The following is a 13333-nucleotide window of genomic DNA, read 5'->3' as shown; positions in this document are numbered from 1 at the left end:
ACCATGAAAAAGCCCTGTTATGAAATATAATTGACCATTTTGGGGGTCCCAGTAAGTTCTGTAAATTGTGCGCATTTCTGACTTTGTGTTGAGAGCAACAGCAGTTGGCTGAGCACTGCTTTTGGTGTTTTGGAATCAGAGCGCTGGGATGTTGCTCATGGATGTAGATGTGTGTCCGGTCTTTCTTTACGGAGTTTATGTTGGTCAGTTGTAGTTCTCAAGTGCTACTTTACATATCTAAAAAAAAAAGAAAAAAGAATTAGTTAAGTATTTGCCTGAAGTTGTCACAGAACAACACACAGTATTCATAAGTTATGTGCAGTGTGCGTAAATGTGAACAGTGAAACACACACACACACACACACACACACACACACACACACACACACATGGCATGCATGTGTACACACCTCCAGATGTTTGATTTGAAATAACTGAATCATATTTATATTTTTTTAAAATTCTGTGCAAGATTTTTTCTTCATTTTTTTCCCTTCTAAACATGTTGATATGGTAGCTAAAATAGATGCAGCTCTAAACTATTTTGTACATGATTATTGAAAAGATTAATATGGTGTAGAGTGAGTGATAAATTTTATTTTCCCATTGTTATCTAGCAAGCATGTAATCTGTAATCCCTTCTAATCACCTGTTCCCAATCTGCCACTTTGAGATTGCAGAGAAAACACCAGTTTTCACTGAACAGTCTTTGTGAGAATTTCTCGCTCTTCACTGCACCATTTCCTGACCTGAATGTTTCTTGTTTTGTTTTTTATTTTCTTTCTTTTTTTTAAATATTTTATTCCTCCTCCTCTCATCCATCCATTCCACAATTTCTGCATTCATCCGTCAACGTACGTTTCTTTTGTAGTTGTTCAAAAGACTTATGTAGACCGGACAGGAAAGGAGAAAAGTGTCATTGAAACAACATCAAAAATAAGCCATGACAGTTTTCCGACCATGATATCCAGAAAGTCTTCTGTAGTGTTTAATCATGTGCTGGGATCCTGAATGTTTGTGTGAACCCAGTCACAGGGCGGGAGTGTATGCCCGGCAGGTCAGTGTTGTTTTAATTGCGGCCACAGAGCAACAAGGTGTCGTCGCATTTAACTGTAAGAAAGTTATAGATGTGTCAGTGCTCTGCTTCTGTCCTCGAGGCCGTGTACATAGTATGGAACCAGCTGATCTGCTTTTAATTACACATACTTAACTGTGACCCACTAGTGCAGACTCCAGCAGGGGTTTAAACAGGTGTTCCATTTCAAAATGTCACAATACTGGTTTAAACAGGTGTTCCATTTCAAAATGTCACAATACTAATACAACAAATGACAGGACGACATGGAACGTTCACACTAGCCACTGAAAACATGCGTGTGGTGCAGACGTTCTCACTGTTCACACAAACTAAGTGATGTTCAGTTATTTTCGGTGTCATCCTATTTTGCCTGCTTTCCCGATTCACCTACTCCAGATTCCTCTATTCCTGATAAAGGAAATTTTCTTCTTAAAATTACGTTTAAGGAACATGCTTACCGTGACCCACTAGTGCAGACTCTGGCAGGGGTCTGACATTCCTGTCCTGTGCAAACTACTATCGGCCAATGCAGAGAAAATGAAAGTGCTTTGTTCTGTGTTGAACTTTTAGTTCTTAGTTTTCTTCACTTCAAACATCTAGTTTTTCTTTTTGTTGTTTTGGGTGTGTGTGTGTGTGTGTGTGTGTGTGTGTGTGCGTTGATCATGAAAATGACTTCTTTTTTTTGTAAGTAACTGTGTAGTTTGTATTTTCCACATCCAGGATGCATGCTTGAAATATGAAAAAAAAAAAAATGTTTTAAGTGGTTCTGTAAGGAATGCAGACACTGCACATGTGACGGTAGTCGCCTAGTTTGTCTTCTGTCTGTCTGTCTGTCTGTCTGTCTTCATCTTGGTTTCACTGCACACTATTGGAGGAATGAATACCACAAGACAGTTTTGATGTACATAATCGATTTTTCTTTCACAATAGTGGTTTTTTTTTTTTTTTTTTTTTTTTTTTGGGGGGTGGGGGGTGGTTCTTCTTCCCATTCTGAATTTCTTCTTATTTCCTAGTGCCTTTGACATTCACTGTTTGACTGTTTTTGTACAGGTTGGAACCTTTTGCAGCAATTCCTTGGACTTTGTCGTGTGATTTTCTACTTGTGCCCATATTGTAGGATTACTTTTTGTACACTGTCGTGTGATTTTCTACTTGTGCCCATGTTGTAGGATTACTTTTTGTACACGCGTGTGAGGGTCCTTTGCTTATTTGTTTGACATGCTTGAAGCTTGGTCTGCTAGAACCGCATGTGAGCAAGGTAAACCCGGTCAATCAAAACATGTTGATATTGATAGGCTTGTATCTTAAAGTGAAAACAAAGCATATGTATATAACACCTGAGAAATGTGTAGTTTATCAACAGGTACAAGTTTGACAAATATGTGTACAAAGTTCCTTTAGATCCGAATTTCATAATCGATGCAGGAAGACACAACTTGAACAGTAAAATGTGATTGCTAACTTGCATATTTTATGTACTTAACATAAACTGTGAACTGTATTCATTTGCACTAATACTCATGGTCAGAGTAACTACAAATACATGCAGTGGAAGTGGATGGATCAGTAATTTTCACTTTGCTTGCATCAGTCGCACAAAAACTTAAAACTGAAAGGGGTGGATTTGACCTTGCGTGTACTGTGGGGGTACAGAGTGGAATGGTTGTTGTGTGTTGTCCACGCTGATGTTGACAGACTGATTGATTGATTGATTCACTGATCAGGGTGTGCCCAACCAACTACTGAACTAGTCAACTACTGTAAACTGGCTTCGAAATGCTTTTCTTTGTTTTTGTCATCTTTTTTCCCCCCTGTTCTTTCATTTAAATTTACATGTTTGTACAGCTGAAATCTAGCCTATGGTTTCGAGATTTGGAGCCTTTCATTTTTTTCTGGTGTTCCTGTTTTGAATGGGTTTCTTGTGTTCTTTTTTTTTTTTTTTTTTTCAAGTTTTGGCTTTGTTTGCTGTATACCTTCCCCAACCCCCCACCCACCCCCAACAGGGTGAGATCTATGTCAATTCCATGTTATGAAAAAGACCTGTGATAAAAACTCTTTGTAAGAATCAGACATTTGCATCACATCTTGTTCAGTAGTAATTCTTGTTAAAGTGTATGTTCCCCCTAACACATTTGCATCACGTCTTGTTCAGTAGTAATTCTTGTTAAAGTGTATGTTCCCCCTAACACATTTGCATCACGTCTTGTTCAGTAGTAATTCTTGTTAAAGTGTATGTTCCCCCTAACACATTTGCATCACGTCTTGTTCAGTAGTAATTCTTGTTAAAGTGTATGTTCCCCCTAACACATTTGCATCACATCTTGTGCAGTAGTAATTCTTGTTAAAGTGTATGTTCCCCCTAACACATTTGCATCACATCTTGTTCAGTAGTAATTCTTGTTAAAGTAACTTTAGTATGAACTGGAAAGAAATGAAATGCCATGTATCCCCCACCACCACCCCACTCAACCCCCATTGCCTCCTCCTCTGTTTTTTTTCCATTATCCATTTCAGAACATTCTGAGGCTCTCTTTTAATACTCCATTTTTAGAAAACATGAGAAAGTTCAGACAGACCTTGCAACAGTATACATGCATGTTTTTTTCTTTTTCTTTTTTTTTTCTTTACACAAACAGCTCACAGGGATTTTCATTGGCATTTAACAGTGTAAACTGAAATGAAAATTGAGCAAGGCATTCCATAATGTAAAGCATCTCCACCTCCCTTTTTGTCCAGGACCTGTGAGGATAGGTAGATGAATGTGTTGTAGTGTTTCACTGTCTGTTGGTACTGGCTTTTACAGACTCAAGGTACTTCAGATTATGAGGTGCACCCTTCAAATTTGTGAAAATTTGTGATTTCAACAATACGTAAGATGCAGCATATTATTAAGGCGCGCATCAACTACTAAACAAACATCAAAATTGAAAGAGGATTGATGCTCAGTTGCTATCAAAGCCATGTGTGCACCCTCAGTTGAAGCTGATTTCAGCCTTCTTGAATCCGTTTGTGATATCTGTTAAGGAAATTTGTCTTTTTTTTTTCTTTGTGATTGAAAGAATGTTCTCTGTCAGATATCAACTGTTCCCGAAAACAAAAAACAACAACAAAAATTTGAAAGAATGTTCTCTTTCGGATATCGGCTGCTCCCTCAGACATGATACATGTGATTTGAAGCAACAGGTAGATGGAAATGTCCGTTGCTTTCACCACCACAAACATCATTGTTCCCGGTTCAGAGGTCAGCCACGATGAGATTCCTATTCGTGACACGGTTTTGACAGATGTTAACCATTAATTAGAGACACCATATTTTAATGTGTGCGCCTGCAGTTTGAAGTTGAGGGGAGAAAAGTATCGCCTCGTACTGTTAATAGTCCGCAAAATATAGTATTAGGCAAATCGTAGGAGGATGTTTTTTACAAGGAGCTGAAGATTATGCACATGCATACTTTAAAAATGTCGGTATGTCTTTATTTCTTGTCTCAGCAGACTCTGGCATATGACATTTCTGTTACTTTCCCTGGAGAGTTATTTATTTTTTATTGCAGGACATCATATTTTTTTCGTGCCCAGTAAGCATTTTGATTTGTGTTTAGGATGGCCAGGACAGCCTTTTTCTGGTGACCTGTCATCTCTTCCAAGTGCTAACGAGAACAACTAATTAATCCCTTGCACTGTCTTTCGCATCATCAGCCATCATCTTCATCTCGTCCATTTCAGTGTGTTGAGAAAATGAAAAGTCAATGCAAATAATATTTTTAACATAGATTTATTTTTTATTATACACTTTGCTTTTCCAGGGGACAGAATGCTGCTTTCCTGTCGCTTCAGTTTATCACTTTTGCTGCAGTTGTAAATTTTAGCCGGCTGAGAAGATTCAGTGGTTGAGTTGAGGACTGATGAAAATAATTCTGACTTTCCAGAACTCTGAGTATTGTCTCCCGTTCTTTATAATAATCAGTTTTCATTTTGAGAGCTGGCTACACAGGACACACTGGTTTTTCATCTTACATGATGGACAGGAGCCTAACGGCTATATGAGGTCAAATAGGAGGAGCCTAACGGCCATATGAGGTCAAATAGGAGGAGCCAAACGGCCAAGGAGCCTAACGGCCATATGAGGTCAAATAGGAGGAGTCTAAACTGCCCTATGAGGTCAAATTGGAGTTGAACAGCCATGCGAGGTCAAATAGGAGGAGTCTGACTTCCATATGAGGTCAAATAGGAGTGTAATGACCACATGAGGTTGAATACAAAGAGTTAACAGATAGAAAGAAGGATTACCTACACTGGAGAATGGAGTTACATTTTTTTTTATTTCATCAATCATGTGTAAAACTTAGCCATTATTCAGTGACACCTGCACAGAAAGTGATGCTGTTTTTTTAGAATTTGATACTGTTTGTGACGTTGTGTCAGTGTGTAGAATATTCTACATGTGTGCATTTACATGACATCTGGACAATATCACGTTTACATTGATCATTTTCTTAAAGGAAAAAAAAAAAGAGAAGAATTTTCCATACTGGAATTGTGTGCAATGATAAATTCCCACCTTTACCTGTAAATAATGAATCTGTGAGCCATGTTACAAGTTATTGATACCTGATGTACATAGCGTGTGCAGCAGAGCATGTTGATGTCAAAGTTGTTATGGTTTTGTAGGAGGCAAACAGTCTACAATTGCTCACAAACTTCACTGACATGTATGCTTCGACATGTTGCAGTTCTGTGATGTCGGTTCTTCACACAAATAGTTTTTTTTTGTTTTGTTTTTTCGCAGAAGCTGCAGAGTGTATTCTGTGTATGTATGTATGTATGTATGTCTAACTATGACTAAAATTCAGAATCTGATGTATGTTTTAAGTGTGAGGGTCACTTTTTGAGCACTGTCTTTTTCCAGTACCATAGATTGGAATAACTTCTTGAGGTGTAAAGCAGACTGATGGGAAACGAGTTTCAGTAAGCATGGAAATGAAAGGAATTTTCTTCTCAATGAACTACACTGAAGAGAGGAGACCAGTTTGTGTCTGTCTCTATGTCTCTCTTTGCAAGTTTTTTTTAATATTTTTAAATTTTTTTATAATTCAGTGACTAAACTTACAAGTCACCACAAAGCTTCACTGGTGCATGTATACACTGAAAAAGCAGACATTCCAAATATGGTCTGTGAATTAGGAAACATTGTCAGATGGACTAAACACTGAACGGGCACAACAGCTCAGTGGTTAAAGCGTTGGACTTTCAATCTGAGGGTCCTGGGTTCGTATTCTGGTCATGGCGACTGGTGGGTAAAGGGTGGAGATTTTTACGATCTCCCAGGTCAACATATGTGTAGACCTGCCAGTGCCTGAACCCCCTTCATGTGTATACACAACCAGAAGATCAAGTACGCACGTAAGATCCTGTAATCCATGTCAGCGTTCGGTGGGTTATGGAAACAAGAACATACCCAGCATGCACACCCCCGAAAGTGGAGTATGGCTGCCTACATGACGGGTTAAAAACGGTCATACACGTATAAGCCCACTCGCATATATACGAGTGAACGTGGGAGTTGCAGCCCATGAACGCAGAAAAAGAAGAATAATACCCCCCCCCCCCACCCACCCCCCCAAAAAAAATTGAGTATGACAGCCTGAATGGCGGGGTAAAACATGGTCACACACATTAAAACCCACTCGCATATGCAAGTGAACATTGGATATCGCAGCCCACGAACAAAGAAGACTGAACACAGCAAAGAGGCTTACTCCACTTGCCTTGGAAGCTATAGGCAGCCGTTTCTCTTGTGTAAAGTCCATATACATGTGTAAACTGTCTCCATACCAGGTTTGAACATGTTAAAAAGAATCTTTCAGAGCCTGGTATACGATTGCCATGACTGTGTTCCATGAAAAATGTTTATGCCATGGATACATATTGTATAATCATCAGTCTAGTCTTTTCTTCTACCTCAGCCTTAAGCTCTTCTTCTTCCACCATATTTTCGTAGATCTTTTCCAGTTCACGCCTGTCACTCTGCTTTCTTTGCTTCTGTTTGTTCAACGATTCTCTGGGGTTGCTTTCACCAATTGGCAGCACTTTTCCTATACATAGCTCTTTGCTTTATATATATCTATTCACATTGTTTTCTGCACTTTGTTTCCTTTTCTCATCGGTTTTCTTCTTTGTATTTTCAATTTTCTTTTTAGATCTGTAGGAAGTTAACAATGCAATGAAAGAAAGCAAACAAAACAAAAATCATCCATTCACAAATAGCCGAGTTCTCATTTGGCATGTGTGATGGTTTTACAATAGTGTTTGGAGATAAACACAGCAGCTGTGCAGATGAGAGTGTTAAGTCCACACAGAATTGCAATATGTCAGTGTGGAGATAAACACAGCAGCTGTGCAGATGAGAGTGTTAAGTCCACACAGAATTGCAATATGTCAGTGATAACTGAGTAAACCACTCCGAGTTTTCCTGATTCCTGAGGAAAGGACTTTTATCTGGGTCTGTGTTATTGATATTATGTATTGGAGCTGAACTTTTATTCAGACTGAATTATTGTGTAAATCGTGTCTCAAAACAGATGTTTAACTCTTATGTCCTTTGGCTTTATGAATGTTGAATGCTAAACTTGTAAAAATTGTTAACTTCAGCACAGAGCATTTTCACATTCGTTTGCTTTGAGCATTGTTAATGTGTGCATGCAGGTGTTTGTAAGGAGTTTTATCTAGAATGACACTTGTTACTTGAGGTACAGTGCTTACGGATTCATCTGTGATTTTTCCCCCGAGTTTCGCTGAAATACTAATCACACATGCCGAGCCCATGCAGAGACTGAGAACGAAACAACCATTTGCTCATTTGATAAGTAGTATTGATCCCTAGGATAGGGGCGTAAAATTACAGTGTTTTTAACGTTAATTTTCATCATATCGCCATACAAGAAATGTTTAACTGTCATACAGGGGTCAGTTGGAAACAAAATCAAAGAAATTTTCTGGTTTTCCAGCCTTTTTTGTTTGTTTGCTTTGTTTTTTTGTTGTTGTTTTTTTTCTGATCAGTCGGCTAGGCCTGCACATCAACAAATGGCAACTTCTGGTGATTGACAGCATGTCGAATGATGGTCCATATGTCATTTTATGCAGAAAACTGAATCGAGGAAAAAGGCTGAAAAACAGCTGGACTTTGTTTCCAACTATCCTCTGATTGATTGTGGAACGTTCTGTGGATGATAACATGAAATTTTGCGAAAAAGAACAGCGTGATTTTACACTCTTCTCCTAGGATTTAACTTTGTTTTCTACACTTAGTTAAGTGGCGTACAACAGGACTTTGTGAGTTCAGAATTCCCAGTGATGCAAAAGTTAAAGGTTGTGAAACAGACTTTTCAATCTTGCCTTGTCCTAGACGGATTAATATACCAAAGGAGACTCAGATATCTGTATGCATATATGTTCCATGTTTAAAAACCACCACCACCTTTTGAAGATAGTTCATTCAGAGTTAATGAACTTGTCACTCCCATTTGTTTTTGCATGGAATCAGAGCATCATTTTCAAAATATTCCACAGGGAAAATGCAAATGTGTAACAGATAGCTCTCAAACCGTATCTGGGGGAAAAAAAAGAACAGGAAAAAAAGTGGACCCAGATTGTTGACTAGACTATTAATGTATTTGATCCTGTGTGGGTTTCCCTGTTCAGCGCTAGTGAATAATGTCTTTGATTGTACATAGTAAATTATTTCAGCGATATGCGAGTCTGAACAAAATTACTTTGGAAGAAGACTGTTTTGCTTGTTACAATGATGTTGGTAAATTTGTGCAGTTGTGTAAGTTTTCTTGGTAATAAAATAATGATCTGTCATCTTGACATGTCCCTCTCCATCTCAGTTCACGTTTCCTTCTCACCTTTTGAATTTCACGGACATCACATGCCTGAATCTTCACATTTTACAATTATAGACAAGAATTAAAAGTATTGATAAATTCATGTCTGCGTGTTTATAGCTCTTTGTTTCTTTTTAATGCCAGTGCCTGTCTTGTCACAAATGCACGCACAATAATTAAAAGAACACAATAATAAAGCATTCAAACAAGTCACTCGGGTTCTCATTCAGTACACAATAAGAAAGCATTCAAACAAGTCACTCCAGTTCTCATTCAGTATTCAAATATGACAGGTCATACTAGTTTTCCAAGTTCTTCTCACAAGCATCTTCAAAATGCCCCCCTCCCCCCCCCCTCTCTCTCTCTTTGTTGTTTGTTTTGTTGTAAATCAAGGTGCCAAGAACAGTTACTGAAACACACATCCATAACGTTTCAGAACCATAAGGTTTCTGTATGAAGAATACGATAAATGAGATTCATATCTGAAATAAGTCTCACTGCAACAAAAAGTAGAAACTGTGTACATTGTAACCACAACATGCACAATAATATCCAGTATCTCCCAATCTAACAGCTGCTGCAAGGGATGCCAATAAGAATTTTTGCACTATTCGCACTTTTATTTTTTGCACTTAAAAAATCTAGAGTACGGTAAGTATGATAAAGATGGTCTACACATTGCAACCATTGCAAAAATATTAACCACAGCAAGCTAACAAAGCTTCGGTTCAAAGTGTGTGGAACAGGAAGGGTGCAAGTTATACACATAATGGGAGTCAGCATTAATACTACCATCTTTCTTATTTATCTATTTTTTCAATTAAGAGGGGAAAAATGTCAATGTGTAATGCACAAAGTGTTTAAATTCTGGCTTTCCTTTCAGCTATTTGAAGCATATGCAAACACACACACACACACACACACACACATAGTTACTGGAATGCTGTCACAACCCATTACGGCATGTCTAGCAAAACAATGCATTACAAATTCCAATTTCCTGCATGAATCACACATCACCCAATCCCAACATGAATGTGATCATTAATGCCTGTGTACACTATACTGAATTAAACATGTAACATTCTTTGGGACCTATGGTTATCCAATATATTACCCTCTGAAGTATGCCTGAGCAATGATACACTAACTTCACTTTGCCTAATTAGATTACCAACAATACAGCAAAAATGTGACTGAAATACATCAACAACAACATTATCTAAACCTGTCAATGAGATATCAATTTAAAAAAAAAACAAAACCACCAAGTCATGATGGACTAGGCTCATCTTGAATTCTGTTGTTTTTATGTCAGAAATACATGATTTGAGCATGGCACAAACAGTAACACTTTGGGACAATAATTGTCCTTCATCAATGCTCCATCAACAATGATACACATCTACCTCGAATCAGCACACATCACACGCACACCCCTCTACATAAATCTCATCTTTATGTAAAAAAAAAAAAAAAGAAAGACCAAAACACACACACATAGAAAAAGCAACAAATACCCAACACCAATGAATGAATACCGGGATGAACACACTGGAGTGAAATTTCTGAAGGGAGCCACTTGTACAGTACTCCTCATCCACAGAGCCACAAACAGCTGCATTAATTCAAGGAAGAAGGAAATGGTAGCTGTGCTAAAGAAAGGATTCAAGGAGGCACTGAAGCTTGCAGTCTGATGTCTGACCCATGCATAAACTGAAGGGACTCGATGCCTTGAAAACAACGAGGTCTTGTCACAACGTTTTGGCTCAAGGCTGTGTCACAGGAGATAGGGCTCAAGATGACACTGCAACATCTTTTGCTAACACTGCAAAGCTTTGACACAATACTCTGTAAAAGGCTACTTTATGTTATTAAAAAAAAAACCAAACAAAAAAACCACCCACACCAAAAACCCAGACTGTTATTACATTTCTGGTAAGTATTGTATCCCAAAACATTGATAAAAATAAAAATCTGAGTTAAAAGCCATGTCACTTTCATTAAAAGCAGTCCTGGGCTCTGTCACTGCAACCTTTTTACAAGATGAAGAGGGAGGGCTTAGGACTCTTAAATGAAGACTGTTGCAACAGACTTCCTGAAAGTTGTATTGTAACTGTTTCTAGACGTGATGCAACAGACTTCCTGAAAGCAGCAACTGTTTCTAGATGTGATACAACAGACTTCCTCAAAGTTGTACTGTAACTGTTTCTAGACGTGATGCAACAGACTTCCTGAAAGTTGTAACTGTTTCTAGACGTGATACAACAGACTTCCTGAAAGTTGTACTGTAACTGTTTCTAGACGTGATGCAACAGACTTCCTGAAAGTTGTAACTGTTTCTAGACGTGATACAACAGACTTCCTGAAAGTTGTACTGTAACTGTTTCTAGACGTGATACAACAGACTTCCTGAAAGTTGTAACTGTTTCTAGACGTGATGCAACAGACTTCCTGAAAGTTGTATTGTAACTGTTTCTAGACATGATGCAACAGACTTCCTCAAAGTTGTACTGTAACTGTTTCTAGACGTGATGCAACAGACTTCCTGAAAGTTGTAACTGTTTCTAGACGTGATACAACAGACTTCCTGAAAGTTGTACTGTAACTGTTTCTAGACGTGATACAACAGACTTCCTGAAAGTTGTACTGTAACTGTTTCTAGACGTGATGCAACAGACTTCCTGAAAGATGTAACTGTTTCTAGACGTGATGCAACAGACTTCCTGAAAGTTGTACTGTAACTGTTTCTAGACGTGATACAACAGACTTCCTGAAAGTTGTATTGTAACCGTTTCTAGACGTGATGCAACAGACTTCCTGAAAGTTGTATTGTAACCGTTTCTAGACGTGATGCAACAGACTTCCTGAAAGCAGCAACTGTTTCTAGACGTGATACAACAGACTTCCTGAAAGTTGTACTGTAACTGTTTCTAGACGTGATGCAACAGACTTCCTGAAAGTTGTACTGTAACTGTTTCTAGACATGATGCAACAGACTTCCTGAAAGTTGTACTGTAACTGTTTCTAGACATGATGCAACAGACTTCCTGAAAGTTGTATTGTAACCGTTTCTAGACGTGATGCAACAGACTTCCTGAAAGCAGCAACTGTTTCTAGATGTGATACAACAGACTTCCTGAAAGTTGTACTGTAACTGTTTCTAGACGTGATGCAACAGACTTCCTGAAAGTTGTATTGTAACTGTTTCTAGACATGATGCAACAGACTTCCTGAAAGTTGTATTGTAACTGTTTCTAGACATGATGCAACAGACTTCCTGAAAGTTGTATTGAAACTGTTTCTAGACATGATGCAACAGACTTCCTGAAAGTTGTACTGTAACTGTTTCTAGACATGATGCAACAGACTTCCTGAAAGTTGTATTGTAACTGTTTCTAGACATGATGCAACAGACTTCCTGAAAGTTGTAACTGTTTCTAGATGTGATGCAACAGACTTCCTGAAAGTTATACTGTAACTGTTTCTCAACTTTACCATACTGGCCTATTTCACAGTACTAATCTGGTGACAGTTGTGAGTGTTTTCCTCCATCAGTGAATACGAATGAACAGAAACAAGAAAGGAAAGAAAAACTGAGCATTTTCAGTACAACAATATCAAATGCTACTCTGCACCTGTTTACTCCATTGGTCACAACACATGCACAAAACGATTGTTTCTTGAGCAACAATGCAATGATTGGTCTCTCCCTAAGCCAAAGATACGCCAAGACTGATCTGCTTCCATTTCATGTTTTTGACTATCTTGCGTGCTGCGTTCTTAAATACAAAAAAATGATGAAGAAATACTGCTGTGTAAATTATGGAAACCAAACCAAACGTAAAAGATCTTTCAAGCACCGGTCTTTTGCTGTGACTGGCAACGAGACAGGTGCAGCCTCCGCTAAGAGTCCACTAATCCCACTGATTGACAATAACCAATAAAAATACTATTACCATGCAGCCTGACTAGGCAATAACAGGAAAATGATCTGTACTGTATATACAGAAAAGAGAACAGATCTTTGCTAGAACTGTTTATCTGCATGTGTTCGGCTGTATGCTTGTCTCGGTGTACACCTGAGCGTGTTAGCTCATTTCGTTTATGAAAACTGCACAATGTAGAAAGCTGAAAAAAGAAAAGAAAAAAAAAGAAGAGAAAAATGTATGAAGTATGTGAATGTGAGTGAGTGAATGGAATGATTCACTCTCAGTATACATATGTACCTATATCTGCCTATGTTCATTGAGTCTCCATCTTATTGACTGCTGTGCTTCTTGTGCTTCTGTTGATTGTGTGTGTGTGTGTCTGTGTGTGTGTGTCTGTGTGCATGTGCTGGTTTGTTCGTTGGCATGTTTGTGTGTGTACA

This window comes from Babylonia areolata, chromosome 21 (genome assembly GCF_041734735.1).
Source record: "Babylonia areolata isolate BAREFJ2019XMU chromosome 21, ASM4173473v1, whole genome shotgun sequence".
NCBI lineage: Eukaryota > Metazoa > Mollusca > Gastropoda > Neogastropoda > Buccinidae > Babylonia > Babylonia areolata.
This window is presented reverse-complemented; position numbering follows the sequence as displayed.